Raw genomic sequence first — 13,178 nt, forward strand, 5'->3', positions numbered from 1 at the left:
AGGAGAATTTTTTTCCTGGATAGAGGCATGGTTGACAAATAGGCAGCAGAGAGTTTGCATAAATGGGGAGAAATCAGAGTGGGGAAGCGTCACGAGCGGTGTTCATCAGGGGTCAGTGTTGGTCCCCCTGCTGTTCACAATCTACATAAACGACATAGATGAGGGCATAAAGAGCGACATCGGCAAGTTTGCCGATGACACCAAAATAGGCCGTCGAATTCATTCTGACGAGGACATTCGAGCACTCCAGGAAGATTTGAATAGACTGATGCAGTGGTCGGAGAAGTGGCAGATGCAGTTTAATATAGACAAATGCAAAGTTCTAAATGTTGGACAGGACAATAACCATGCCACATATAAACTAAATAATGTAGATCTTAATATTACGGATTGCGAAAAAGATTTAGGAGTTCTGGTTAGCAGTAATCTGAAACCAAGACAACAGTGCATAAGTGTTCGCAATAAAGTTAATAGAATCCTTGGCTTCATATCAAGAAGCATAAATAATAGGAGTCCTCAGGTTGTTCTTCAACTCTATACATCCTTGGTTAGGCCTCATTTAGATTATGCTGCACAGTTTTGGTCACCGTATTACAGAATGGATATAAATTCTCTGGAAAATGTACAAAGGAGGATGACAAAGTTGATCCCATGTATCAGAAATCTTCCCTATGAGGATAGACTAAGGGCCCTGAAACTGCACTCTCTAGAAAGACGTAGAATTAGGGGGGATATGATTGAGGTGTATAAATGGAAGACAGGAATAAATAAAGGGGATGTAAATAGTGTGCTGAAAATATCTAGCCTAAACAGGACTCGCAGCAATGGTTTTAAGTTGGAAAAATTCAGATTCAGGAAGGATATAGGAAAGTACTGGTTTGGTAATAGAGTTGTGGATGAGTGGAACAAACTCCCAAGTACAGTTATATAGGCCAGAACGTTGTGTAGCTTTAAAAATAGGTTGGATAAATACATGAGTAGATGTGGGTGGGTGTGAGTTGGACCTGATAGCTTGTACTACCAGGTCGGTTGCCGTGTTCCTCCCTTAAGTCAATGTGACCTGACCTGACTAGGTTGGGTGCATTGGCTTAAGCCGGTAGGAGACTTGAACCTGCCTCGCATGGGCCAGTAGGCCTTCTGCAGTGTTCCTTCGTTCTTATGTTCTTATGTACACCAGTAGGCTGGTAATAATAGTCTGTGTTGAACTTAAATTATCATCCTCACTCACGACCCTCATCCACACAACAGCCCCCTCCCTCCCTCCCTCACTGGTCAACCAGACTGTTCCTACCCGCTACCTGCAAGTTACCAAATCTACTACTATATAAATAATCAGGTATGTCATGTATGGCAGTCGTGGTGAGTGCCATACATTTCCCAGGACATCCCATACATGTCATTCTCGTGGCAACCTCCCTACTGGCACTCCTCTGTTGGCACTCCCCCTTGACATCCTCCCTATAGATAACTTTCTTATTAACTCTCTTCTTTAACTAAAGCATTTTCACTGGCACTCTCCCTGTTGGCACTCTTTCGTCATGTACTTATTTTATCCTTAATGGCACACACACACACACACACACATACACACACAGACACACACACACACACACACACACACACACACACACACACACACACACACACACACACACACACACACACACACACACACACATACACACACAGACACACACAGACACACACACACACACACACACACACACACACACACACACACATACACACACACACACACACAGACACACACACACACACACACACACACACACACACACACACACACACACACACACACACACACACACACACACACACACACACAGGATCCATACATAGCTTTAAGACGAGTTACGATAAGGCTTTTGGAGCAGTTAGAGAGTGGACCTAGTAGTGACCAGCAAAGAGGAGGGACCAGGAGCTGTGACTCGACCCTTGCATCCACATATAGATGAGCACACTCTAGATACCACACAAACAACGTTCCTTATACTTTAAGAGGCACGTAAGTTCCCACGTCTTCAAACATCATGTCTATTTTTCCACTATAATCTGTCTTGTCTATAATTACTATCATGTTTGTTAAGGTGACGTCCAGGATCTTCCTTCATGGTATAACTTAATAGATCTTTGAGGATGTTGTAGAGGTGTGAGTTGTGCTCTGACCTCTACAACACAACTGTCATCACAACTGTTACTGTTTGGTGTCAGAGCAGTGTAAAACAGAGGTGTTAGGTCTGTGTTAAACAGTGGTGTTACCAGTGTAAAACACTCATGTCAGGAGTGGGATTCGAACCCACGCCCGGAAGACCGGACTGCGACCTGAACGCAGCGCCTTGGACCGCTCGGCCATCCTGACTCCCTGCTGCTGTTCCTCAACCTTATAATATTACTTATTTATATAATAATAATAATAATAATAATTATTATTATTATCTTTATTACTACAAGTACATGATATGCAACTTATACAGACCATAGCTGACACCAGTGACGTACTATATAAAGATCAAATTGCTTTCCGTGAAATAACTGTAGAATGCATCTTCCGAGCGGATTTAAAGTTTCCAAAGCTGGCGATCTTAATGGAAGGGTTCAAATGTATGTTTGGGGCTGTGTAGGGGCTGATTTGTCAGTTACACTGGAGGGGAAAATGTATTAGTTTATATGTGATAACTTGTGAATGCATCTTGTGATAGTATTCAAACCTTTACCGATGATGTTCAACTGATAGTCTTCTTCTTCTTCTTCTTCTTCTTCTTCTTCTTCTTCTTCTTCTTCTTCTTCTTCTTCTTCTTCTTCTTCTTCTTCTTCTTCTTCTTCGTTAAATAGCCCAGGATTGAACAACCTGAACTCACAATGGAACGATCCAGTTTCAATCCTGGGCAAGGCAAGACCTAGGGGCAACATGTCGCGGTATTAAACAGGTACCCGAGTGCTTATCGTGGGTGGCATCCTGGGGATGGAGGGCCTAAGGACCCACTTAAAAGAGCTAAGCCACAGTGCGAGGCTTTGCTGGCTTTATCCTTTATACCCTTCGGATATAAGTCACTTTTTCTGACCTTTTCTGGGTTATCTTAAGTAACGTACAAATACGTGGTGTACACATACATTACTATGTGCGTGTACACATACGTTACTCTATACCTACCTACCTATGTGAACCTGCACCTAAATAGAGTCAGTTACCGGAGTCAGGATGGCCGAGCGGTCCAAGGCGCTGCGTTCAGGTCGCAGTCCGGTCTTCCGGGCGTGGGTTCGAATCCCACTCCTGACATGACTGTTTTACACTGGTTCTGACACCACTATTATACTAGTTCTGACACCACTGTTATACTGGCTCTGACACCACTGTTATACTAGTTCTGACACCACTATTATACTGGTTCTGACACCACTATTACATTGGCTCTGACACCATTATACTAGTTGTAACAGCACTATTATACTGGTTCTGACACCACTATTGGACTGGTTCTGAAACCACTATTAGAATGGTTCTGACACCACTATTATACTGGTTATGACACCAGTATTATACTGGTTCTGACACCACTGTTATACTGGGTCTGACACCACTGTTATACTGGTTCTGACACCACTATTATATTGCTTCTGACACCATTATTACACTGGTTCTGACACCACTATTATACTTGTTCTGATACCACTATTATGTTGATTCTGACACCACTATCATACTGGTTCCGACACCACTATTATACTGGTTCTGACACCACTATTATACTGGTCCTGACACCACTGTTATACTGGGTCTGATACCACTGTTATACTGGTTCTGACACCACTGTTATACTGGTTCAGATCTCAGTAGTAGTAACCAGTTACCAGTAACCACTGTGCCAGTTGACTCACGACCAACCATCTCTGCCTGAGTCACTGTCTATTCATATTGAGCTGACCTGACAGTATTCAAAGACCCTCTCACATATGGGTACGTGAGCGGCCGGTCAGTCAGTGTTACGAGAGGAGCGAGTGAGATAGGTACGGCTGTAAGGGCGTTACACACATTATCTGTAATTATACGTACTACCAGCCTACGTGAGTATTTCTTACCTAATCCACGTGTCGAACTCCCACATGATACAGACACCACTATTTTACTGGTTCTGACACCAATGTTACACTGGTTCTGACACCACTATTATGCTGATTCTGACACCACTATTACACTGGTTCTGACACCACCATTATACTGGTTCTGACACCACTATCATACTGGTTCTGGCACCACTATTATACTGGTTCTGACACCACTATCATATTGGTCCTTACACCACTGTTCTACTGGGTCTGACACCACTGTTATACTGGTTCAGACACCACTATTATACTGGTTCTGACACTACTATTACACTGGTTCTGACACTACTATTACACTGGTTCTGACACTAATATTACACTGGTTCTGACACTACTATTACACTGATTCTGACACTACTATTACACTGGTTCTGACACTACTATTACACTGATTCTGACACTAATATTACACTGGTTCTGACACTACTATTACACTGATTCTGACACTACTATTACACTGGTTCTGACACTACTATTACATTGGTTCTGACACTTCTATTACACTGGTTCTGACACTACTATTACACTGGTTCTGACACTACTATTACACTGGTTCTGACACTACTATTACACTGGTTCTGACACTACTATTACACTGGTTCTGACACTACTATTACACTGGCTCTGACACCAATATTTACACTGGTTCTGAAACTACTATTACACTGATTCTGTAATAGTGGTGTCAGAACCAGTGTAACAGTGGTGCCAGAACCAGTGTATCTGTGGTGTCAGAACCAGTGTAGCAGTGGCGTCAGGACCATTGTAATAGTAGTGTCAGAACCAGTGTAATAGTAGTGTCAGAACCAGTGCAATAGTAATGTCAGAACCAGTGTAACAGTGGCGTCAGGACCATTGTAATAACAGTGTCAGAACCAGTGTAATAGTAGTGTCAGAACCAGTGTAATAGTAGTGTCAGAACCAGTGTAATAGTAGTGTCAGAACCAGTGCAATAGTAGTGTCAGAACCAGTGTAATAGAAGTGTCAGAACCAGTGTAATAGTAGTGTCAGAACCAGTGTAATAGTAGTGTCAGGACCAGTGTAATAGTAGTGTCAGAACCAGTGTAATAGTAGTGTCAGAACCAGTGTAATAGTAGTGTCAGAACCAGTGTAATAGTAGTGTCAGAACCAGTGTAATAGTAGTGTCAGAACCAGTGTAATAGTAGTGTCAGAACCAGTGTAATAGTAGTGTCAGAACCAGTGTAATAGAAGTGTCAGAACCAGTGTAATAGTAGTGTCAGAACCAGTGTAATAGTAGTGTCAGAACCAGTGTAATAGTAGTGTCAGAACCAGTGTAATAGTAGTGTCAGAACCAGTGTAATAGTAGCGTCAGAATCAGTGTAACAGTAGTGTCAGAACCATTGTAATAGTGGTGTCAGAACCAGTGTAATAGTAGTGTCAGAACCAGTGTAACAGTAGTGTCAGAACCATTGTAATAGTGGTGTCAGAACCAGTGTAACAGTAGTGTCAGAACCAGTCTAACAGTAGTGTCAGAACCAGTATAATAGTAGCGTCAGAATCAGTGTAACAGTTTACCTGGAGTTTACCTGGAGAGAGTTCCGGGGGTCAACGCCCCCGCGGCCCGGTCTGTGACCAGGCCTCCTGGTGGATCAGAGCCTGATCAACCAGGCTGTTGCTGCTGGCTGCACGCAAACCAACGTACGAGCCACAGCCCGGCTGATCAGGAACTGACTTTAGGTGCTTGTCCAGTGCCAGCTTGAAGACTGCCAGGGGTCTGTTGGTAATCCCCCTTATGTGTGATGGGAGGCAGTTGAACAGTCTCGGGCCCCTGACACTTATTGTATGGTCTCTTAACGTGCTAGTGACACCCTTGCTTTTCATTGGGGGGATGATGCATCGTCTGCCAAGTCTTTTGCTTTCGTAGTGAGTGATTTTCGTGTGCAAGTTCGGTACTAGTCCCTCTAGGATTTTCCAGGTGTATATAATCATGTATCTTTCCCTCCTGCGTTCCAGGGAATACAGGTTTAGGAACCTCAAGCGCTCCCAGTAATTGAGGTGTTTTATCTCCGTTATGCGCGCCATGAAAGTTCTCTGTACATTTTCTAGGTCGGCAATTTCACCTGCCTTGAAAGGTGCTGTTAGTGTGCAGCAATATTCCAGCCTAGATAGAACAAGTGACCTGAAGAGTGTCATCATGGGCTTGGCCTCCCTAGTTTTGAAGGTTCTCATTATCCATCCTGTCATTTTTCTAGCAGATGCGACTGATACAATGTTATGGTCCTTGAAGGTGAGATCCTCCGACATGATCACTCCCAGGTCTTTGACGTTGGTGTTTCGCTCTATTTTGTGGCCAGAATTTGTTTTGTACTCTGATGAAGATTTAATTTCCTCATGTTTACCATATCTGAGTAATTGAAATTTCTCATCGTTGAACTTCATATTGTTTTCTGCAGCCCACTGAAAGATTTAGTTGATATCCGCCTGGAGCCTTGCAGTGTCTGCAATGGAAGACACTGTCATGCAGATTCGGGTGTCATCTGCAAAGGAAGACACGGTGCTGTGGCTGACATCCTTGTCTATGTCGGATATGAGGATGAGGAACAAGATGGGAGCGAGTACTGTGCCTTGTGGAACAGAGCTTTTCACCGTAGCTGCCTCGGACTTTACTCTGTTGACGACTACTCTCTGTGTTCTGTTAGTGAGGAAATTATAGATCCATCGACCGACTTTTCCTGTTATTCCTTTAGCACGCATTTTGTGCGCTATTACGCCATGGTCACACGTGTCGAAGGCTTTTGCAAAGTCTGTGTATATTACATCTGCATTCTTTTTGTCTTCTAGTGCATTTAGAACCTTGTCGTAGTGATCCAATAGTTGAGACAGACAGGAGCGACCTGTTCTAAACCCATGTTGCCCTGGGTTGTGTAACTGATGGGTTTCTAGATGGGTGGTGATCTTGCTTCTTAGGACCCTTTCAAAGATTTTTATGATATGGGATGTTAGTGCTATTGGTCTGTAGTTCTTTGCTGTTGCTTTACTGCCCCCTTTGTGGAGTGGGGCTATGTCTGTTGTTTTTAGTAACTGTGGGACGACCCCCGTGTCCATGCTCCCTCTCCATAGGATGGAAAAGGCTCGTGATAGGGGCTTCTTGCAGTTCTTGATGAACACAGAGTTCCATGAGTCTGGCCCTGGGGCAGAATGCATGGGCATGTCATTTATCGCCTGCTCGAAGTCATTTTGCGTCAGGATAACATCGGATAGGCTTGTGTTAATCAAATTTTGTGGCTCTCTCATAAAAAATTCATTTTGATCTTCGACTCTCAGTCTGGTTAGCGGCTTGCTAAAAACTGAGTCATACTGGGACTTGAGTAGCTCACTCATTTCCTTGCTGTCATCTGTGTAGGAGAAGAAATTCTTTGGGTTTCTTTCGATTTCATTTATGGCTTTTAGTTCTTCCCGCGATTCCTGACTCCTAAAGGATTCTTTTAGCTTAAGTTCGATGCTTGCTATTTCTCTGACCAGTGTCTCCCTACGCATTTCAGATATATTGACCTCTTTTAGCCGCTCTGTTATTCTTTTCCGTCGCCTGTAAAGGGAGCGCCTGTCTCTTTCTATTTTACATCTACTCCTCCTTTTTCTTAGAGGAATAAGCCTTGTGCAAACATCGAGTGCCACCGAGTTAATCTGCCACTGTGCATAGGTTTACGGTAAACGGAAAAGGAAAAACCTGTATCTGAGCGGTGGACATGGACATCAAGGAAAGGAAGTAAGGAATTAGATTCCCATTCAGCTTTAAACTTAATGGAAGGGGCAAGATTGTTAAGAGCTTCAAGAACCCTCGATGTGCAACCTTCACTCTGGCTCCGCTATGTGGATGACATCTTTGCTCTGTGGCCTCATGACTCCAGTCTCTTCCAACCTTTTCTTGAAGCTCTTAACAATCTTGCCCCTTCCATTAAGTTTAAAGCTGAATGGGAATCTAATTCCTTACTTCCTTTCCTTGATGTCCATGTCCACCGCTCAGATACAGGTTTTTCCTTTTCCGTTTACCGTAAACCTATGCACAGTGGCATGTACATTCACTACTTTTCCTATCATGCTTCCCCTGTCAAGAAAAGTGTTCTTATCTCCCTCTTTCTCCGTGCCCTCCGCATCTGTGATCCTCAGTTCCTTCCAGCAGAAATTTCCACTCTTTATAATTCGTTCTCCCGTCTTGGCTACCCTTCCCATTTCATAGACTCTGCCCTCTCACGTGCTAAACGCAATTTCTTCTCTCCCAAACTCTCTACTCATGGGAACTCTTCTATCCTCTGCCTTCCCTACATTTCCGGTCTTTCTAATCTCAACAATTCTCTCCGTCCCTTAGACATCAAGCTTACCTTCCGCCAGACTAACACTCTTCGCACTAATCTCGTTCATACCTCTCCTCCCTCTACAGATGTTCCTGGTGTCTACTCTATTTCTTGCTCCTCCTGTCCTCTTCAATACTTTGGAGAAACTGGTCGATCTCTTTCTGACAGACTTAGGGAGCACAAAAATAGTGTTAGGCTTGCCGACACTAACAATGCTCTTTTCTGTCACGTCAGAGATCATAGCCATCCTATTGACTGGTCTTCTGCTAAAACTGTCTTCCCTACTTCCAACTCGAACAGTCGCCGTTTAGTTGAATCCTCTCTTATACACAACTTTCCTTGTATGAACCTTAGCCCTGGCTTCGTCTCTGTAGATGCCTTCCTCTCCCACTACATTGTAAAATGCTCCAAACTTCAGAACACCCGTGACTTAACCTGAATCCTCATTTTTTCTTCTTCTTCTTCTTTTTCTTCTTCCTCTTCCCCTTTCCTCTCTCCTTTTCTCCTCTGGGTTGTCTTTCTCTCTCCTGTCTCGTGTTTCTGTTCCATCTTTATTTTATTTCACCACTTCCCCTTTCACGCACCTCGGTGCGCTTGCTCTCCCTCTGTGGGTTTCTAGCTCTCTTGCAGTGCTCCCCTTCCTTTGTATTTGACTGGCTCGTCTTCCTTATTTCACACTTCTACCACTACCACTACTACTACCTCTTCTTCTTCTACTACATCTACTGATGAAATTAGACACATGTGCGGCGTCTGGCTGTCTTTGTTGTGGACGTTTCGCCATCCAGTGGCTGGCTGGATGGCGAAGCGTCTACGGTGGGGATGCCCGGGTGTTGTGCATGTGTCATTTCATCTTGTCGGTATTATATACAATTCTTGTACTACTACTACTACTACTACTACCACTACTACTACCTCCACCTCTTCCTGCCTATATATAGCCGTCATGCTCCACCTCTGTTAGTGTGACTTTGTCAATGGTCCAAGTCGGACCGAAACGTCGTCGTAAGCTTCTGTCTTTTATGTGCGGGTTATTTGTGTATTTCCTGCGGTATTTCTAGTTTGCAATATTGGTTTTATCTTATCTTTGACTACACTTGTTTCCCTACTATGGCTCCTGTCCCCTATGAGGTCATTTATATGTATTCCTTCCTGCGTATAGTTCCCGACTACCTGGACAAAATCTCCAGCTTCACCATTTCTGTCTCCCAGGACAGCATCTCCAGCTTCACCATTACTGTCTCCCAGGACAGCACCTCCAGCTTCACCATTACTGTCTCCCAGGACAGCACCTCCAGCTTCACCATTACTGTCTCCCAGGACAACACCTCCAGCTTCACCATTACTGTCTCCCAGGACAGCACTATCAGCCCCACATTTACTGACTACCAGGACTTCATCTCCAGCCTTACAGTTTCTGACTACATGGCCAGTATCAAGGGCAGTACCATTCAGCACAGACTTTTTATGTTCCCATCTGTTGTAGAAAGCTTCCAGGTTGTCTATGAAAGCAGCTTTGATGTTGTCCTCTTTTAATACCCTTGTGATTTTAGTCCACAGATTTATCTCATTTGGGCATACCCAAAAACATTTCCGTGTTTTAACACTGCTTGTAGCTAGTTCTTGGATATCTGCACAAGGGGCGTGACACCAATTTCCACACAAATGACAATTTATCCATGTGGAAGCCCGTTTGTTTGACTGACCACAGACTACACACAGCTTCATAATGATTTGAATGGTTGATTTACTGCAATTCTACTAGCAACCTCTTGAATATTCTATTAATAACCTCCTTAAATGAAGCTCTAGCTATTTGTATTTCTGTTTCTAACTGTTTTTGTATATTGGACAGCTTACCGTGCACGTTCCTGATATATATTTAATGTTTGTGTTTATAAGGGCGCCTACAACCCCATCCGTTTACAGTCTGCTTTATTGTCCAACAAAACCGTTTGAAACCAGTCAAGGGTTCGGACCAGTCAAGGGTTCGGACCAGTCAAGGGTTCGGACCAGTCAAGGGTTCGGACCAGTCGATCTGATCTGATCAGTGGGTCGCTTATTTAAAACATACTGGTCGGTGATTTGGGCTAACACATGAAGGATCTACTGGAAATTATCTACCCGAGTAATATGTGATTTGATTGATACAAAAGTATAACTTGCGTGTTGAAGAAACCGGTGATTTCTGGCAGCTTCTACAATGACGAACGGTCGACCTCAACCCTTGTTTATCAATCACTGTATCTAGCTTTTCTATTTTTTTCCGTCTCCACCACAATAAATGCTATATTATCACTATAGTTGACTGGTGGAAATTTTGGAGGAAGGACGCTTTTTCTGTAGTAATATTTGCTTCTGGTTGTGTATATTGCGACCGCTGGTAACTACAGGTTATATGAAATTCACAGTATACGTCTGGTATTTCAAGAAAAAAGAAACTAATGAAAGTCACTCCACTCCACTAAGTACCATTATAATACTGGTTAGTTGCTACTACAACACTGTATTCTGCTATTCACTGGTATCACTAGATTATATGCGAGTACACTAGCAAGCCAGGAAGATTATTAAAAACAGCTGACCTGCGGTAAGTTTCTGGCGACTTCTGGCACCAGCCTCTATACTCGGAGTCTATAGGCTTATCACTTCATTTACAAATTCACCTGTTTTCAAATGACACTTTAGCCTTTATCAACAATATACTAGGGAGCCACTGTAGTATACACTATACACTATGTATACTCAATGTTATCAGGGAGACTTTCTTTCCTCTGACACGAAAAGTTCAATTATTATTATTTTTTCACACGGGACACAGGCCTATGATTCCCCTCTGGCAGTAAACTCTGCTAGGTAGTGCACACTAATTCTCCCTTTTTGACTCAGTATATAATGTTTTCCGCCCAAGATTGGTTCCAGGCGCTAGAGGGATGTATCGTATAGGATTGATGACACAAATTAAAGTTCTAGCACGTAAGAGCGACCGTGAAAACACCAGAAAACCCGGAGCACAACGAGGCACGCTGACACGCTGTCACGCTGACGTGGTGAAAACAGTAGTGTCAGAACCATTGTAATAGTGGTGTCAGAACCAGTGTAATAGTAGTGTCAAAACCAGTCTAACAGTAGTGTCAGAACCTGTGTAACAGTGGTGTCAGATTCAGTGTAATTGTGGTGTCAGAACCAGCATAACAGTGGAGTCAGAACCAGTGTAACAGTGGTGTCAGAACAAGTGTAACAATGGAGTCAGAACCAGTGTAACAGTGGTGTCAGAACTAGTATAACAGTGATGTCAGAACCAGTGTAGCAGTGGAGTCAGAACCAGTGTAACAGTGGTGTCAGAACCAGTATAACAGTGGTGTCAGAACCAGTGTAACAGTGGAGTCAGAACTAGTATAACAGTGATGTCAGAACCAGTGTAGCAGTGGAGTCAGAACCAGTGTAACAGTGGTGTCAGAACAAGTATAACAGTGGTGTCAGAACCAGTGTAACAGTGGAGTCAGAACCAGTGTAACAGTGGTGTCAGAACCAGTATAACAGTGGTGTCAGAACTAGTATAATAGTGTCAAAACCAGTCTAACAGTGGTGTCAGAACCAGTATAACAGTGGTGTCAGAACCAGTGTAACAGTGGAGTCAGAACCAGTGTAACAGTGGTGTTAGAACCAGTATAACAGTGGTGTCAGAACCAGTGTAACAGTGGAGTCAGAACCAGTGTAGCAGTGGTGTCAGAACCAGTGTAACAGTGGAGTCAGAACCAGTGTAACAGTGGTGTCAGAACCAGTATAACAGTGGTGTCAGAACCAGTGTAACAGTGGAGTCAGAACCAGTGTAACAGTGGTGTCAGAACAAGTATAACAGTGGTGTCAGAACTAGTATAAGTGTCAGAACCAGTGAAACAGTGGTGTTAGAACCAGTATAACAGTGGTGTCAGAACCAGTGAAACAGTGGAGTCAGAACCAGTGTAACAGTGGTGTCAGAACCAGTATATCTGGAGAGTATATCTGGAGAGAGTTCCGGGGGTCAACGCCCCCGCGGCCCGGTCTGTGACCAGGCCTCCTTAGGTCAGTGTCCCAAGATGCGACCCACACCAGTCGACTAACACCCAGGTACCCATTTTACTGATGGGGAACATAGACAACAGGTGGAAAGAAACACGTCCAATGTTTCTACTCTGGCTGGGAATCGAACCCAGGCCCTCACCGTGTGAAGCGAGAGCGTTAACCACCAGGCCACCAACAGTGGTTTCAGAACTAGTATAAGTGTCAGAACCAGTGAACCAGTGGTGTTAGAACCAGTATAACAGTGGTGTCAGAACCAGTATAACAGTGGTGTAAGAACTAGTATAATAGTGGTGTCAGAACCAGTGTAAAACAGTCATGTCAGGAGTGGGATTCGAACCCACGCCCGGAAGACCGGACTGCGACCTGAACGCAGCGCCTTGGACCGCTCGGCCATCCTGACTCTGTGCCCGTGTGAATTACCTTCAATATTTGAACCTACCTCTCTCTCTCTCTCTCTTTCAGTAAAGCCATGTTCAGTATTTTATTTCCTCTGTTGTTGCATCTGGTCTGTGTCTTATCTCTCCTACTCTGAGTATCATCTAAGCCGTGGTCATGGCTCTCTCTGTCATTCTCACTGTTAGTCAGTGTTTTGGTGTTCCTCCTCTTCCCTCTTCGTTTCTCTTATTTTCCCCTCTTTGCTTTTCTTCTCTTTATTATCTTCTCATTCTCTTCTGA

The 13,178-nt window shown here is 43.8% G+C and overlaps 3 non-coding genes across 3 annotated transcripts; 1 reads left to right on the forward strand and 2 right to left on the reverse strand.

Annotated features, from left to right (window-relative positions):
* Positions 1–2,296: 2,296 nt before the first annotated feature.
* TRNAL-CAG (transfer RNA leucine (anticodon CAG)) lies at positions 2,297–2,380 on the reverse strand. Its single transcript has one exon. It is a non-coding gene; the product is annotated as a tRNA-Leu (tRNA).
* Positions 2,381–3,214: 834 nt separating this feature from the next.
* Positions 3,215–3,298, forward strand: TRNAL-CAG (transfer RNA leucine (anticodon CAG)). The gene has a single exon. It is a non-coding gene; the product is annotated as a tRNA-Leu (tRNA).
* A 9,521-nt stretch (positions 3,299–12,819) lies between these two features.
* Positions 12,820–12,903, reverse strand: TRNAL-CAG (transfer RNA leucine (anticodon CAG)). Its single transcript has one exon. It is a non-coding gene; the product is annotated as a tRNA-Leu (tRNA).
* Positions 12,904–13,178: the final 275 nt, after the last annotated feature.

This window comes from Cherax quadricarinatus, chromosome 4 (genome assembly GCF_038502225.1).
Source record: "Cherax quadricarinatus isolate ZL_2023a chromosome 4, ASM3850222v1, whole genome shotgun sequence".
NCBI lineage: Eukaryota > Metazoa > Arthropoda > Malacostraca > Decapoda > Parastacidae > Cherax > Cherax quadricarinatus.